At 37.3% G+C, this 15,518-nt stretch overlaps 2 pseudogenes; both read right to left on the reverse strand.

The window, feature by feature from the left end:
* Positions 1 to 6,323: 6,323 nt before the first annotated feature.
* Positions 6,324 to 10,602, reverse strand: LOC111823772 (annotated as a pseudogene).
* Positions 10,603 to 10,984: 382 nt separating this feature from the next.
* LOC102420624 lies at positions 10,985 to 11,809 on the reverse strand (annotated as a pseudogene).
* Positions 11,810 to 15,518: the final 3,709 nt, after the last annotated feature.

The raw sequence follows: 15,518 nt of genomic DNA on the forward strand, positions 1-15,518 counted from the left end.
TGATATAAATAAGTTAGTCCAAAGTAGTTTAAACATATTAGTTTTGGGAAAATGATAACTCTTCTGAGATAATTGCCTATGATCTAGGTAACAGGAAAATAGGCATTCTATTTCGTTTTTAGTCCTCCTATTATTTCTTCTATTACGTTTTCCGGTTCATAGCAAAACAAAAGAGATTGCCCAAACCAAATTTTATCTCAAGAAGAAATTTCAATGAAATACTTGATTCTGTTAAAATGCAGAGGTGCTATAACATTCAAAGTCTCAGATTCCTTGGGAGTATGGAAAACCTAATGGTGCTTCTCCCCTGGAAATGCCATAGGAAGCCCATAACCGCTAACACTCACAATTTTGGTGCAAAAGCAAACAATTCCAGTAAGCTCTCTAAATAAAATTAATCATAAATTATTAAAATAATATATGGTGCAAAGTATCCGTTTCAAGCTTTTGACTAATCAAAGTAAAGGAATATGAAGGGATTGTAAATAGCAAAATGTCATTGATAGACCATCTTGTACATGTAGATTTCTGCTTTTGAATAGGTAAAATAGGGTAATTCATTAACTTGTTTTAGTATTTTGTGTGCCTTAGATTTCTGTTGTAAAACATGTATATTTTTGTGAGCCTCTGGTTTCTTATACATTTAAGTATATAAATAAGTGATTGTTTATTGTTTCAGCTGCTTAAATAAGATATTTACTAGTAGTAGACCATCAGGAATATACCCTTGTAATATTTTATTTTAGGCCTTAGCTCTCACTACAAGTTATTTTCTCACCAGATTTAATGGATAAAACTTAAAGATCCTTTATCCATCCACCCATCTATCCATTCAACACTTATTGAATGTCTGCAAAATTTAAGTAATAGCTTTTGTTTTCTTTGAATCACCACCCATGACAGTAAACTTGAAGAATTAAAATCCTAGAAGATACTCTAACACACATTTTTCAAAAAAAAAAAAAAGTAAGCACATTTCCTTCAAAACAGACCATTGTGATATATGTACAGCAATTCAGATCAGTGTCACTAAGTGAAAGTAAGTTTCCTTAACAATATAAACTTGAGCCACGCGTGTTGATTTAGGGGGAGTATTGAGATTTTTTGAAATTAGTTGCAGTTTACCAAAACAAGTACATGAAAATATCCAGTCTTCGCTAAAAATGTCTCCATTCAGTTATAATTAACACCTGCTGAACCCCATGATGGGAACCACACATGATTCCTGCATTATAGAACTCTTTCATAAGTTTGCCATCCCATTGTATGCCCTGTAATTTTTTAAAAGCTCATGCTTAAATGTTATGCAGCATTGTGATTGTATACTGGCTACACTGCTGTTAGAATGCTCTTTTTCATGAAGCAAGGAAATAAATTTATTTGAAATGACATTTTCACTCAGAAAACTGGTTATCTAATATTTCTATACCTCAATTATATTTTACTGTAATGGATCACTTTTGTTTTACCCTTTTTTTTTAGCAATCAATCTTCTGCCTTTGGGTTTTCAAACTTCTGCCTTTGTTCATGGTGTGATAATTGAATTCATTGATGCATGCCTCCCAAGTTAGCCCAACCTGTTCATAATATGTTACAAACTTAACTATGATGGGAGAATAACTCCTGTCTAGTGTAGAATCCTACAAAATATGCTACCCTTCAAATCCTATTTCTAATGCCTCGTAGGCTATCATTGAAAACATTTTTTCTTGTTAGCTTCATCTACATCCTCTTTCCAATTCATCCACACTAAGTACCAAATATATCATGACGAAGACCTGTTTGAAATATATCAGCGATTTTCCACCTTTGTGCTACAAGAATTAAATTATACCCTTTTGTGGTGTGTTTTGTTTTTGTTTTTGTCAGATTGGCGAAAGATAATATATTTTTTGATGTGCTGCAGAATTTTAGTAATTAGTTTATTTGTGCCATAAGATAAAAATGGTTGGAAATCGCTGAAATCTATTATTATTATTATTATTATTATTGAAAGTGGAGCCTAACAGAATGTATAGCTGTAGGTTAATTTTTGCAACATATTAGCAAAATGTTTGCATCTTAAATAACCTTCCAACATCTTTATGAAATCTGCATGTGGATGAAATAATTTCATTTGTTAAATATAGAATTTTACTAGATTAGAACTATAAGCAATTTGCTTAAGACATAACCCCAATGCATACTTAATTGAATGCATACTCTTGTAAATGAGATATTGACTTTATTCATATCAAGTATCCTACTTTCTAATGTTATTACTTCATAGATTCCTACCCATTATCATTTATTTCACAATAGCACGTATGGAAAATAACCTCACACTATTTAAGTTTAGTCTTTTTAATACATATTGAAATCTTTTATCTGGGACAATGTTTTGACATTGCATGACAACTTCCACCAATAGCAGGCACAGCATTTCTTTTGAATATGACAAAGTAGCTGTATGTGACCTTTAATATATAGCTACTTTCTATTTCACAAGTTTTTTGATGCATGGGAATCTTTTTGTCTAGTTTTAGTACAATTGTGAGTTTTTATCTTTTGTAAGAATTAATGGCAAGAATTGTGACATAAGCTAATTTAACAGTGGTGCCTCACAGCCCTGGAAGACACCTTAGAAGTCATAGAATTCAATCACTGGAGCCCAGAGAGCAGATTTTAATGTCAGTGTGAAATTATTTTTGTAATTATAATTTAAAGAATCAAATGAAGGTTAGGATGACTGTATGAAAATAAACATGATTTGATCGCCCATATGGTATTTTATCAATGGGAATTAACCTTATTTTTGTACAAGTCAAAAATAAAATGGCTTTGGGTTGGTTTTTTTCTGAGAGGTTCAGGGATAGAAGTGATATTGGATCAAGATTTCCCTGCCTTCAGAGTCTCTTGGACCTTGATGGGAAATTTAGCTGACTTTTACCTATTAAGCTATCCTGTTAACACATCCTATAAAGTGTGGCAATAGTCTTGTCTGCTATTTCAATAAATATCGAGTACTTAACACAGTACAGGTTTTTATTCCCCCTGGAACAAGTGTTAGGCATTTATAAGAAGTTAAAAGATTGAATGGTTAAAGTAATTGGGGGAAGTATATATTTCTATTGTATATACTATTTAACCATAGTTGTACATACACTATGTATATGTCTTGCCTAGTTGGCCCCACAATTAAGTCCCAGCATAGGTTATTTTAATGTGGCTGTCTACATATTAGAATACTGTCTTATTGTCCACAGCTACTAAACTTGCCCATAAGTATATTTACTTGTAACTTCAACGTCAATAGTATGGCACCCTTAACCAAGTGGTAAAAATCAGTGCTCTGATTCCTAAGAGTCTGGATTTATCTAAATCAAATTATGCTCCATGTTGTGCTTTCGTCTAGTAGGTTTAGGAAATGATGCCATCCATTGCTCTGGCATGCAATTCAGAAAGAATCAATATGAACTTTATCAGAAGCTGAATATCTGTGTTTTCTTATCATGTAATGAGATTAATTGACATCTTTTGCTTTTCTCTTGTGTATAAAATAGAAACTAATTTCCTCTGTTAATTTTGGACTTGGTGAAAATGGCCTGTATCCAGGACCTCGCCCTTTTTGTCCACATTGAACTCTACAAACTTTAATTCTCGGCATTCTAGTACCTGAATGAGGTTTTCTTAGTCCCTGCTTCTTATGGGTACCCAATCAAATACCAGTGTTTGTTTCAAAAGGCATGTGTCTTATTCCTTCAGGTAATCCAAAGGCATTACTTACTTTCCCCTAATTTTCACTGCCTTGAGGGTCCCGCAATATATTTCTCTTGTGGTAGTCTGCAGGTTTAGTATTTCCAGCTTTAAACGTCCAACACATTTTTCCTTAGTTGGCTTTCCTCCTTTCCCATCCTTACTGGGTCACAAGTTTCCTTCCAGTTTGTTCAGCCATTTGTCCCCTCAAGTAAAGCAAAGCAAAACTTAGTCTAAGGTAGGAACGTTATCAGATGTTAAACATATTAGCTGATTCTAACCCATCCCTGTTTCAGTGCAACTTTGGAAACTCTGGTTGTTCTAAAAAGATAAATTCTGCCCCTATCTGCTGTTATGAAAGGCATTCTTTTTTTTTTTTCCCCCACAGCTGTCTGAAACATTTGCATTTTTAGAGATAACAGTATTAGAAAGTAATTTGGTTTCTTCTCCAGTCGGCTGGATATAAACTTATAATCTGACCATAAACTCTGCCTGTTATTTTTTTTTCTCATTTAACAATATAACAGTGTCAATAAGTGCACTTTAATTCTTTTTACACTTTTTATCCTTTCCTCTGATTTTCCCCTTTCTCTGTCCTACATTCCCCAAGTCCCCTACACAAATAACGCGTGGTTCATTTAAGAACAGCAGTGATCTTGCTCACTTGTCTTCCTGTCTTTTAAAATCATGTTTCTGAAATTCTTTATGTAATTGTACCAAAAGGAATCAAGAGCTTTTATTCGTTCTTTTAAGTAAGGGAAAATTCAGTTTTTAGGAATAGATATGATCACAAGACCACAGATTAGCATTGAGTGGTCCCTATCCCAACAATGTTTGACTCCAGACTCATTTATTAGTGTTTGAGTGTTTTATAAAAAGTTGTGCACTCCCTGCTTGGTTTGGCTCAGTGGATAGAGTGTCGGCCTGCGGACTGAAGGGTTTGATTCCGGTCAAGCGCACATGCCCAGGTTGCAGCCTTGATCCCCAGTAGGGGGTGTGCAGGAGGCAGCCAATGATTCTCTCATCATTGATGTTTCTATCTCTCCCTTCCTCTCTGAAATCAATAAAAATACATTTTTAAAAGAGTTGTGCAAGAAGTTAAATATTCTACCACTACTTCTATATGGCTTTCCTATTTTTGTATAATGCATCATACTAATGGTCTGACTGGTGACTTTCTTAGTAACAGATCTGATCTATAGAAGACAATGTTTTTTTTGCATGTTGTCCTCCTATATCCCAGCCCAATTTACTTCTTTGGAATTTGGTTGCTGGCAACAATAGAACCTATTCTATAATCTGGGTGAGAAAGGTTAAAAAGTGAACTGAAAGTAATGACTTTATTTAAAAATTTTTTCACTCATTGAATTTATTCAGGTAACATTGGTTAATAATTGAAGAGCTCTTAAACATGGGGAACGTCAGTCATCAGAAGCTCTTTCAAGTTCCATGGGAGAAGTTAAGGGGCAGAAATGAGGGAGAATTGTGTTCCTATCAGCAACAGGCAAATTTACTCTAGGTGCTCAACACCAAGAAATGCTTTTAATGTTTCTTCTCCCCACTCCATACCAGTTTTCTCGGAAAAAATAAATCGCTCAAAATGAGGAACCAGCCGAAACCGGTTTGGCTCAGTGGATAGAGCGTCGGCCTGCGGACTGAAAGGTCCCAGGTTCGATTCCGGTCAAGGGCATGTACCTGGGTTGCGGGCACATCCCCGGTGGGAGATGTTCAGGAGGCAGCTGGTCGATGTTTCTCTCTCATCGATGTTTCTAACTCTCTATCTCTCTCCCTTCCTCTCTGTAAAAAATCAATAAAATATATTTAAAAAAAAAAAAAATGAGGAACCAGCCCTAGCCGGTTATCTCAGTGGGTAGAGCATCGGCCCGTGTACTGAAGGGTCCTGGGTTGATTCCTTGTCAGGGCATCTGCCCGGGTTGCAGGCTCAGTTCCCAGTGGGTGGGGGGTCTTGCAGGAGGCAGACAGTCAATGATTCTCAGCATTGATGTTTCTCTCTCTCCCTCTCCCTCTCCCTCTCTGAAATCAATGAAAATATATAATGGAAAATGAGGAATCATTTTGAAATCAAACATGTTAGTAAGAAAAATTGTAATTAATCTTGTGCTTTATAATGTTGTAGGATATCAAACTGCTTTATTATGTACTACTTTCTCTCCAGCACTGGGGATTGGACAGAGAATGTTTCCAACTTACTAAAAGAAAACCTCGGAAAACTAGAAATTTCCACATCATTCACAGAGGGTTGTGATTTTTTATTTTATTTATTTTTAAAAATATATTTTTATTGATTTCAGAGATGAAGGAAGAGAAGGAGAGAGATAGAAACATCAATGATGAGAGAGAATCATTGATCGGCTGCCTCCTGCATGCCCCCTACTGGGGATTGAGCCCACAACCCGGTCATGTGTCCCTGATCGGAACCGAACCCGGGACCCTTCATTTCACAGGCCAACACTCTATCCACTGAGCCAAACCAGCCAGGGCCGTGTGATTATCCTTTTTAGTTATTATTATTAATTGGCTTAAAGAGGTGAGCTAATATTTTTGGGAGCTTCATCAACTGCTGAACTTCATCTTGGTCTCCACTTTGTCTTTAACTTCATGAAAATGCTTTTTTCAAAGCAGTGCTATATGTCCATGGAGAATTTAAACAGGAGCCATCATTTTCTTCTAATTTCTTGAGTTTGGCCTGTCTTCTGTGGTAATACAGCATCAACTGTTTCTGCTCCTCGTTGTTAATATTAGGTTCTTGGGCTGGAGCTCCTTATCCCCCTCGGTGAATCTTGACTGCAATTTTTTTTTGTGTGTGTGTTGTGTGTGTTTTCATTTCTGCCCATGTAGTCTGAAATCTTATTCTTCTTGACTCCTTGACAGCCCTCTACGGTTGTGCTTCTGACTCCTCAATGACCTTGAGTCCTTCCTCAGTTCCCAACATCTTCCTTATTTTCAAATCCCATCCAGATGGGATAGTAGGGTGCAGACTCATGGGGCAAACAAGCATCACTGCCCCCTCTCAGCTGGCCCAGCAGTCTTTCACCATCCCCATGGTAACACAGATGCTGGCTTCCCTTTGTTAATTAGATATTATTGTTTTGGCTTCTTATAGTCTTATTTAAAACTTGGCTTCATTTTTTTTTTTTTTTTTTATTTGGAGCATGCCCGTTTCTTCATCCAATAACGTTTTTTTAGAGAGCCCGGATAACTCAGTTGGTAGATCATCAATAACGTTTTTTTAAACACTGCACCTCCCCTGGGTACACACTTTTTATCCCATTCATCCCTTAATTTCGATTCTTCAATCTGGGGATCAGTCAGTCCTTGCATTATAGGAGGAAGAAATACTCCATGTTTTGCTCAGTCTTCCATTTGTGAACAGATGTGCCGCACCTGGACGCACACATTGTGGACCAGGGTCACCTGCACAGAGCCCCTCCAGCTCCATGCTCCTTTCACACAGCAGAACCATGGTGGCCCGTGGGAGTCTGAGGGGACATCTCCATTATTTATTTAGCCAGCTATGTTCTTGTGCATACTTAAGAAGGTCTCCCCAAATTCCCAAGACTTATGCATTAGGGCTTAGAATAAGTTTTGTTGTTCCCTGTAAAAACACTCTTTCATAAAGAAAGACCTTGTACTACAACATAGAGGGAAACCTAAGTAATAATTGTTTTAAAAACATTTTTTAAAAGGCTAAAGTCAACAACTCACAAAGTTGAATGTGTTTGTTATATTGAAGTGCAGGTGTCTTTTTCCCCCCATTTAAAAAAAAATGTTTTTATTTGTTTCAGAAAGAGGAAGTGAGAGGGAGAGAGTAATAGGAACAATCATGAGAGATAATCACTGATGGGCTGCCTCCTTCACGTCCCCCACTGGGAATCGAGCCTGCAACCCGTCATGTGCCCTGACCTGGAATAGAAGTGTGACCTCCTGGTTCATGGGTCTACGCTCAACCTCTGTGCACCCCGGCCCGGGCCAAATGCATTTTTCTTGAAGGAATTTGCTAGACTTTTCTAGTTCCTAGGCCTCATGGTAAAATTGTAAGTTTGGCCCTAGCTGGTTTGGCTCTGTTGGTAGAGGGTCGGCCTACAGACTGAAGGGTCCCGGGTTCAATTCTGGCCAAGGGCACATGCCCGGGTTGTGGGCTCTATCCTCAGAGGGGGGGCATGTAGGAGGCAGCGGGTCAATGATTCTCTCTCATTGATGTTTTTAACTCTCCCTCTCCCTTCCTCTCTGAAATCAATAAAAATATATTTGAAATAAAATCAAATTTTAAAAAATGTAAGTTTGGCATCTCTAAGAGATAGTACTATCTCCCACTTATTTGAATTTGGTTTTTTTATGTTTTTTTACCCTTTGTTTCCAGCTATATACAATCTCTCAGTCAACGGTTAAACAACCCTTGCCCAAAATTAGATGTATTTGTAAAAATTTTGGTAAGCTCTTTATAGATACAAACAGGTAAGATATTTTTGCTATTTCATCAGTCATTATATGTTACTAATGGACAAAACAGGTCAAATTGTCCTAAATAGTCAAATTCCACTTTTGGTGACTCAGTTCAGTAACTGCCTATCTCAACAAATGCCTGTTTGCGATATTATAAAGTGGCTGACTACATGTGATTTACAAAAACAGCTCTTAAAAAACAAAAATTATTTTTTATTGGGGTGTATGTCATTTTTTTTTTTTTTTTACTTTTTACGAAATTACAATGTGATAGGTGCTTCGAGAGAAATATTTTTTTAGAAATGATTTTATAGTAAAAATAAAGGGTAGCTTTTGCATTGTGACATGGGTGGATGGTCATCTTTGGGTAACTAAGAAATCATAAAGTGTTTCCTAAAGAGAAACATAATAAAACTACTCAAAAGAGAGAAATGCATTAATTTCTAGTTTCTTCATTTAGTCTTATGCTATATGGTGACCTACCAGTAGATTGATGTGCATATCAATGACTTGGTTCCAAGGAGAAGACTGAGTGCTTAACATTAGTGGAAGTAAAATATTTACAGGTCTTTCACCATGGTGAAATAGAGTATTGCTGAATTCCCAAGAGAGAAATATCAATTTCTCAAGTTAATATTCCTGCCTGTAGATGACTTTTTCTCTTTGGAGTGTATTTACTATTTATTTTGTACCTTTAATTTTTTTTTTTTCTCCTTTGGGGGACTTCTTTTTACCTCTTGCTGCCCTACTGTATTAAATATCCTATACAATGAAATAGTAAGAAAAAGATTTTAAAACTCTAAAATATCCTTTTTGTTGTTGTTGATCTTAACATATGGGGGAAGCAGTTTAAAGAAAAAGCACTTCATGTAGAAGGGAAAAATATCTTAATGATTTCAATTCAGGATCAGAATGTAGTGCTCTGCTTACAAGGGAACATTTACTAGCAGTACTTGAAGACTTGTGAGTTGAAATTGCATGTTACTTGAAACATCGAATTAAGCTAAGTTTTGGTGCACAGCAGTTGTACATGATTTCATGTTTATGTAGCAAAAGGCATTGAAATGTACTAGTATTGAAACATACATGTAAAGATAGTTGTGGAAATTGTCTATTATATTTTCCTTGTGTCTCATTTATTTAGAGCATAAATTTTCTTTTTTTAAATTGTTCTAAAGGAAAAGGCTAAATGAATACTGTAATTGAAATTATATTTTAAATCTTTGTCATGAGTTTTTTTTATAAAAAAGCTATTGCAAATTGTATCATTCCTGATTATACGGAACTTTGTGGGTGATTTTAAATAAATTTTATACTTCTATTTTGCACCTGGTAGTCTAATTTTTCTTTCCTCTACAAAATAATATTTTTAAAATTTTAATATCCAATCAAATATCCACATATTTTTAATGACAAGGGACTATAAAAATTTTATATTTGAAGATGACCAAATGTATGGATTGTGTTCACAAAATCAAGATGGCTACATATATGGAATCCTGATTATGTCCCAGAAACCTTGCATTTTATTTAATTCTTACAGTGATGATATTAAGTAAGGGCTCTTAGCAACCCCATTTTAGAACATAGATCAGTTCTAAATCTTTAGTTAGGTGCACACCCCTACTGATTGGCAGAGCTGATAATCAATTTGGGTTGACTCACTCGCCTTCCTTTGGGTTTATCATTATTTTAATAAACTTAATCCTGAACACATTATGCTAAAGTAATCATTAAAAATCTGAAGCAAAAAAAATATATATTGACAATAGGCTATTAGTGATATTACATTAACTATCACAGAATAATAAGTTAGTTTAAATTCATTTAATTTGAAACCTGCCTCGCCTATTGTAGCATCCTGGTAGACCTCTTCATTCTATAACAGGAACAACTTTATCCCCTTGCCCTACCTCCCCCCAGGTTTAGGTTGGCAGGTACAGACTACATTTTCCACCTCTTTCCTGACTGGTTACAAGGAAGACATGACTTAGGTTGACCATACATACATGGGCATCACACTAGGGCATGGCAGAACAGCAAAACTAAAGGAACTTGGTCTTTTCCATGAGAAAAAAAATCAGTATTATTTTCTATTATTTTGCTCTGTTAAATAGCTCAGTCAATATCCCAACTAAACATCCACCACCTAAGACAACTATCATATATTTTTAATAATCTCCTGGCCAAATAGCCAGTTCCTTCAATGTTCCTCTGGTGACATGGTTTTTAGATCCTTTACCTTCTTAATGCTCTTTTTTTAATGTCATGGATCATGACATTCCCCTGATTAAAACATTCCAATGGCTTCTCACTGTACTTAATATGAAACCAAACTACTTACTTAGTCTGCAAAGCTTTTGGGGACCTGGCTTCTGCCAACCTATCCACTCTGTTGACCATGCTCCAGCTACCCTAAGCTTCTGTAGTTCCTTGAACAGGCCAAACCCTTGTCTGACCCAAAGCCGTTTGTACCTGCCACCTGGTTCTACCTTTCGAACCTCATATGGCTAGCTCAGGGGTGGGCAAACTTTTTGACTCGAGGGCCACAATGGGTTCTTAAACTGGACCGGAGGGCCGGAACAAAAGCATGGATGGAGTGTTTGTGTGAACTAATATAAATTCAAAGTAAACATCATTACATAAAAGGGTACGGTCTTTTTTTTTTTTAGTTTTATTCATTTCAAACGGGCCGGATCCGGCCCGCGGGCCGTAGTTTGCCCACGGCTGGGCTAGCTCCTTCCTATAGTTCTTGTATCAGCTCAAACATATCATCTGGGGGGTGGGGTACCAAATTACTTTATTTGAAGGAATGTTACAAATGAAAGATGTGAGTGGATGATTTGGTACAAGTTATAGCAAAGGTAAAGGTAGCTCCAACATGCAGGTATTGCTTTGGTGACCAGGAAGTCAACCCCGTGGCTATTGGAAGCCAGCCCAAGGCTTAGCTCTCAGCACTGTCTCCCTGGGTGTGCTTGTCAAAAAGATACTCTACTGTGCCAATTTCAGGGGCCCCCAACCAGCACAAGTTGATTACATCGTCACCCAGTTCTTTGATGGGTTTCACCTGCTCATTCAGGTAGTGAGTCTCAGTGAAGTCACACAAATGAGGGTCATTTTTGTCAGTGGCCACTTTGTGCCAGTCCAGTAGTGACTGATTGACACCTTTTCCCAAGTCTAATGCACACTCCATTGCATTCAGCCCATTCTCCCAGTTGTCATGGTCTGGTTTCTTGATATCCTGAAGGAAGATTCGGCCACCTCGTTGGGTCTGCAGCTTCGTCAGTTTCTCAGCATGTTCCCTCTCCTCATGAGGTTGGCGAAGAAAATATTTGGCCAAGTTCTTCAAAGCCACATCATCACGGCCAAAGTAGTAAGACATGGACAGGCAGACAGAGGAAACGTAGAGCTCCACGTTGATCAGGCCTCTGAGTCCTGGTGGCAGTTCTGACCCACCTGCATGGTGGGCCCGGTCATCGTTATGGTGGGTGCTAAGGAGAGGTGGCTGGGCAGCATTGGAGTGATGGCGGGGGCCTTGGGACTGTCGGAGGGCTCTGTGAGGAGGTTGGCAGGAGGCTAGATCTGGGCAGCTGGCGGGGATGGGTCAGCACCAGGTTCCCTCCAAGCACTGTGAAAGCATGGAACCACAGTGACTTTCCATGAAGACTGTCTCAAATGTCATATCACTTTTAATACCTACAGTGTTCAAGCACATTAATGTCCCATAATTTTATCACTCCTGTTGAGCATTTTTATTGTGTCCAGCTTTCTACTATGATGAACACTAAAATGCTGGCTTAAAGGGAATAAACCTTAATTTTAAAAAATTTAATATTTGTCCTGGCCGGTTTGGCTCAGTGGATAGAGCTTTGGCCTGCCCGGGTTGCAGGCTCCATCCCCAGTAAGGGGCATGCAAGAGGCAACTGATCCATGATTCTCTTTCATCATTGTTGTTTCTATCTCTCTCTTCCTCTCCCTTCTTCTCTCTGAATTCAATAAAAATATATAAAACAAAAATAAAATTAAAAAGAAAAAAATTTAATATTTAAGACATGTCATTTGGTACAAAATTCAAAAAGTATAGCCTGGCTGGTGTAGCTCAGTGATTCTCAATCCACAAACCAAGAGATCATAGTTCAATTCTAGATCAGGGCACATTACCAGATTGTAGGATTGATCCCCAGTAAGGGGCGTTCAGGAGGCAACAGATCAATGATTCTTTATTGTTGAAAGTATTACATATGTCTCCTTTTCCCACCCCCACCTCCCTCATTCACCACCCTATTGTCTGTGTCCATGCATACAAATTCTTTGGTTAAATCTCCCACCCCTGCCTTCTTTCTGAGATTTGACAGTCTGTTCCATGCTTCTATGTCTCTGGATATATTTTGTTCAACAGTGTATTTTGTTCATTAGATTCCACATGTAAGTGAGATCATATGATACTTGTCTTCCTCTGACTAGCATAATACTCTCCAGGTCCCTCCATGCTGTATCAAAGGGTAAGAGATCCTTTTTTATTTCTGCATAGTATTCCATGGAGAAAATGTACCACAGCTTTTTAAAAATATATATATATTTTATTGATTTTTAACAGAGAGGAAGGGAGAGGGATAGAGAGTTAGAAACATCGATGAGAGAAACATCAATCAGCTGCCTCCTGAACACCTCCTACTGGGGATGTGCCCGAAACCAAGGTACATGCCCTTGACCGGAATCGAACCTGGGACCTTTCAGTCCACAGGCCGACGCTCTATCCACTGAGCCAAACCGGTTTGGCTGTACCACAGCTTTTTTATCCACTCATCTACTGATGGGCACTTGGGCTGTTTCCAGATCTTAGCTATTGTAAATTGTGATGCTATGAACATAGGGGTGCATACATTCTTTCTGATTGGTGTATCTGGTCTCTTAGAATATATTCCTAGAAGTGGGATCGCTGGGTCAAATGGCAGTTCTATATTTAATTTTTTGCGGAAACTCCATACTGTTTTATATAATGGCTGTACCAGTCTGCATTCACACCAGTGGTGTACTAAGATCCACTTTACTCCACATCCTCTCCAGCACTTGTCATTTGTTGATTTGTTGATGGTAGCCATTCTGACAGGTGTGAGTTTCAATTTGCATCTCTCTGATGATTAGTGCCTTTGAGCATTTTTTCATATGTCTCTTGGCCATCTGTATGTCCACGTTGCAGAAGGGTTGCGGGTTTGATTCCTGTTCAAGGGCATGTACCTGGGTTGCAGGCTTGATCCTTGGCCCCATCGGGGCACATGTGGGGGCAACCAATCGATTTGTCTCTCTTATGTCAATGTTTCTCTCTCTTTCACCCCTCCCTCCTTCCCTTCCACTCTCTCTAAGAATCAATGGGAAAAATATCCTCTGGTGAGGATTAACAAAAATAAATACATAAATAAATAGAATTCATTTTCAAAATTGAGCTATCAGCTGCTAAAGTATGTATACATTTTTTGGGACACCTTGTATATATATACTAACATTCTTTAAAAAATACTATCAAACCAAATCTAGTAGCATATAAAAATGATTATATATTGCTAGTGGCCCAACGCACGGATTCGTGCACATTGAAAAGAAATTAATCAGAATAAAGATTTATGTGGTAATTACATTACTGCAAAAAAGTACGTCAAAATAGTATATATAATGTAGTATTATAAAATTAAAACACACGTGCAATTGGCTCCAGCAAGAGCTTTATATGTATCATGCATGGGCGAGTCAACGTTTATTTTTAAATTGCCAGTGTGCATCATATATACCGGCTGGTCGGTTGGACAGACGGTCGGTCACTTAGCCTTTTATATATAGAGATTACTAAGTGGGATTTATCTCAGGAATGCAAGGATGAATAAACTTGCAAAACTCAATCAATGTAAAATTCCATTTCAATAAAGTGAAGGAAAAATCCACATGACAATTTTAAATGATAAAAACAATATGGCAATATCCAAACCCTTTCATGATGAAAACAGTCAATCAACTAGGAATAGAAGAGAAAAATCCACAGTTAAAAATCATACTTAATGGTGAAAGACTGAAGCTTTTTCCCTTTAAAATCAAGAATAAAACAAGGATGTCTGATCTCACCACTCCTATTCAACATTAGACTGGAAGTGCTAGCTACAGCAATTAGAAAAAAAGAACTAAAAAGCATTCATATTGAAAAGAAAGAAGTAAAACTATCTCAATTCACAGATGATATATTTTATACATAGAAAATCCTAAAGAATTAGAGCTAATTATCTAATTCAACAAAGTTGCAAAAATATCAACAGAATAAAATCAACTGTATTCCTTTACACTAGTAATAATTAATCCAGAAATGATATTAAGAAAACAGTCCCAGGGAGGCGGGTAAGAGAGCAATCAAAGGACTGTATGCATGCATATAAGCCAGTGATGGTGAACCTTTTGAGCTCGGCATGTCAGCATTTTGAAAAACCCTAACTTAACTCTGGTGCCGTGTCACATATAGAAATGTTTTGATAGTTGCAACCATAGTAAAACAAAGACTTATATGTTTGATATTTATTTTATATATTTAAATGCCATATATTTGTTTTATATATTTAAATGCCAAGAAAAATCAACCAAAAAAATGAGTTAGCGTGTCATCTCTGACACGCGTGTCATAGGTTCGCCATCACTGATATAAACATAACCTATGGACACAGACAGTAGCGGGGGTGAGGGCATGTGTGTGTCGGGGGGGGGGGGGATGGCTGAGGAGAGGTCAATGGGGGGAAAAGGAGACATGTAATATTTTAAACAATAAAGAATTAAAAAAAAAAACCTGTTCCATTTACAATACCATCAAAATGAATAAAATAGTGCCCTGGCTGGTGTGACTCAGTTGGTTGAATGTCGCCAGTTTGATTCATGGTCAAGGCACATGCCCAGGTTTCTAGCTCAATCCCTGGGAAAGGGAGGGAACCAGTTGATGTTTTATTTTCACATTAATGTTTTTTCTTCTCCCTTTTTACCTTTCCCCTTTTTCTAAATCAATTTAAAAAAATATATTTTAAAAAGAAAAAAGGAGTTGGAAAATAAGTTTAAACCCAGGAAGTCAAAAATTGAATTTAAAATCTTTTAAACAAGAAGATCCAATTAATTGTGAAAGATCCCCCCATTCCTGGGATGGGATACTTTATAATTTGTTAAAAAGGCAATACCTACCCCCAATTTGGCTACGGATTTCAAAAAAATCCCCCCCCAAAAATTCCACTGGCCACTTTTTGGGGGAATTGGACCATCTGGATCCTCAAAATTTCAATGGGGAATGCGAGAAAACC

The sequence above is a fragment of the Myotis lucifugus genome, unplaced genomic scaffold, assembly GCF_000147115.1.
Source record: "Myotis lucifugus unplaced genomic scaffold, Myoluc2.0 scaffold_671, whole genome shotgun sequence".
Taxonomy (NCBI): Eukaryota; Metazoa; Chordata; class Mammalia; order Chiroptera; family Vespertilionidae; genus Myotis; species Myotis lucifugus.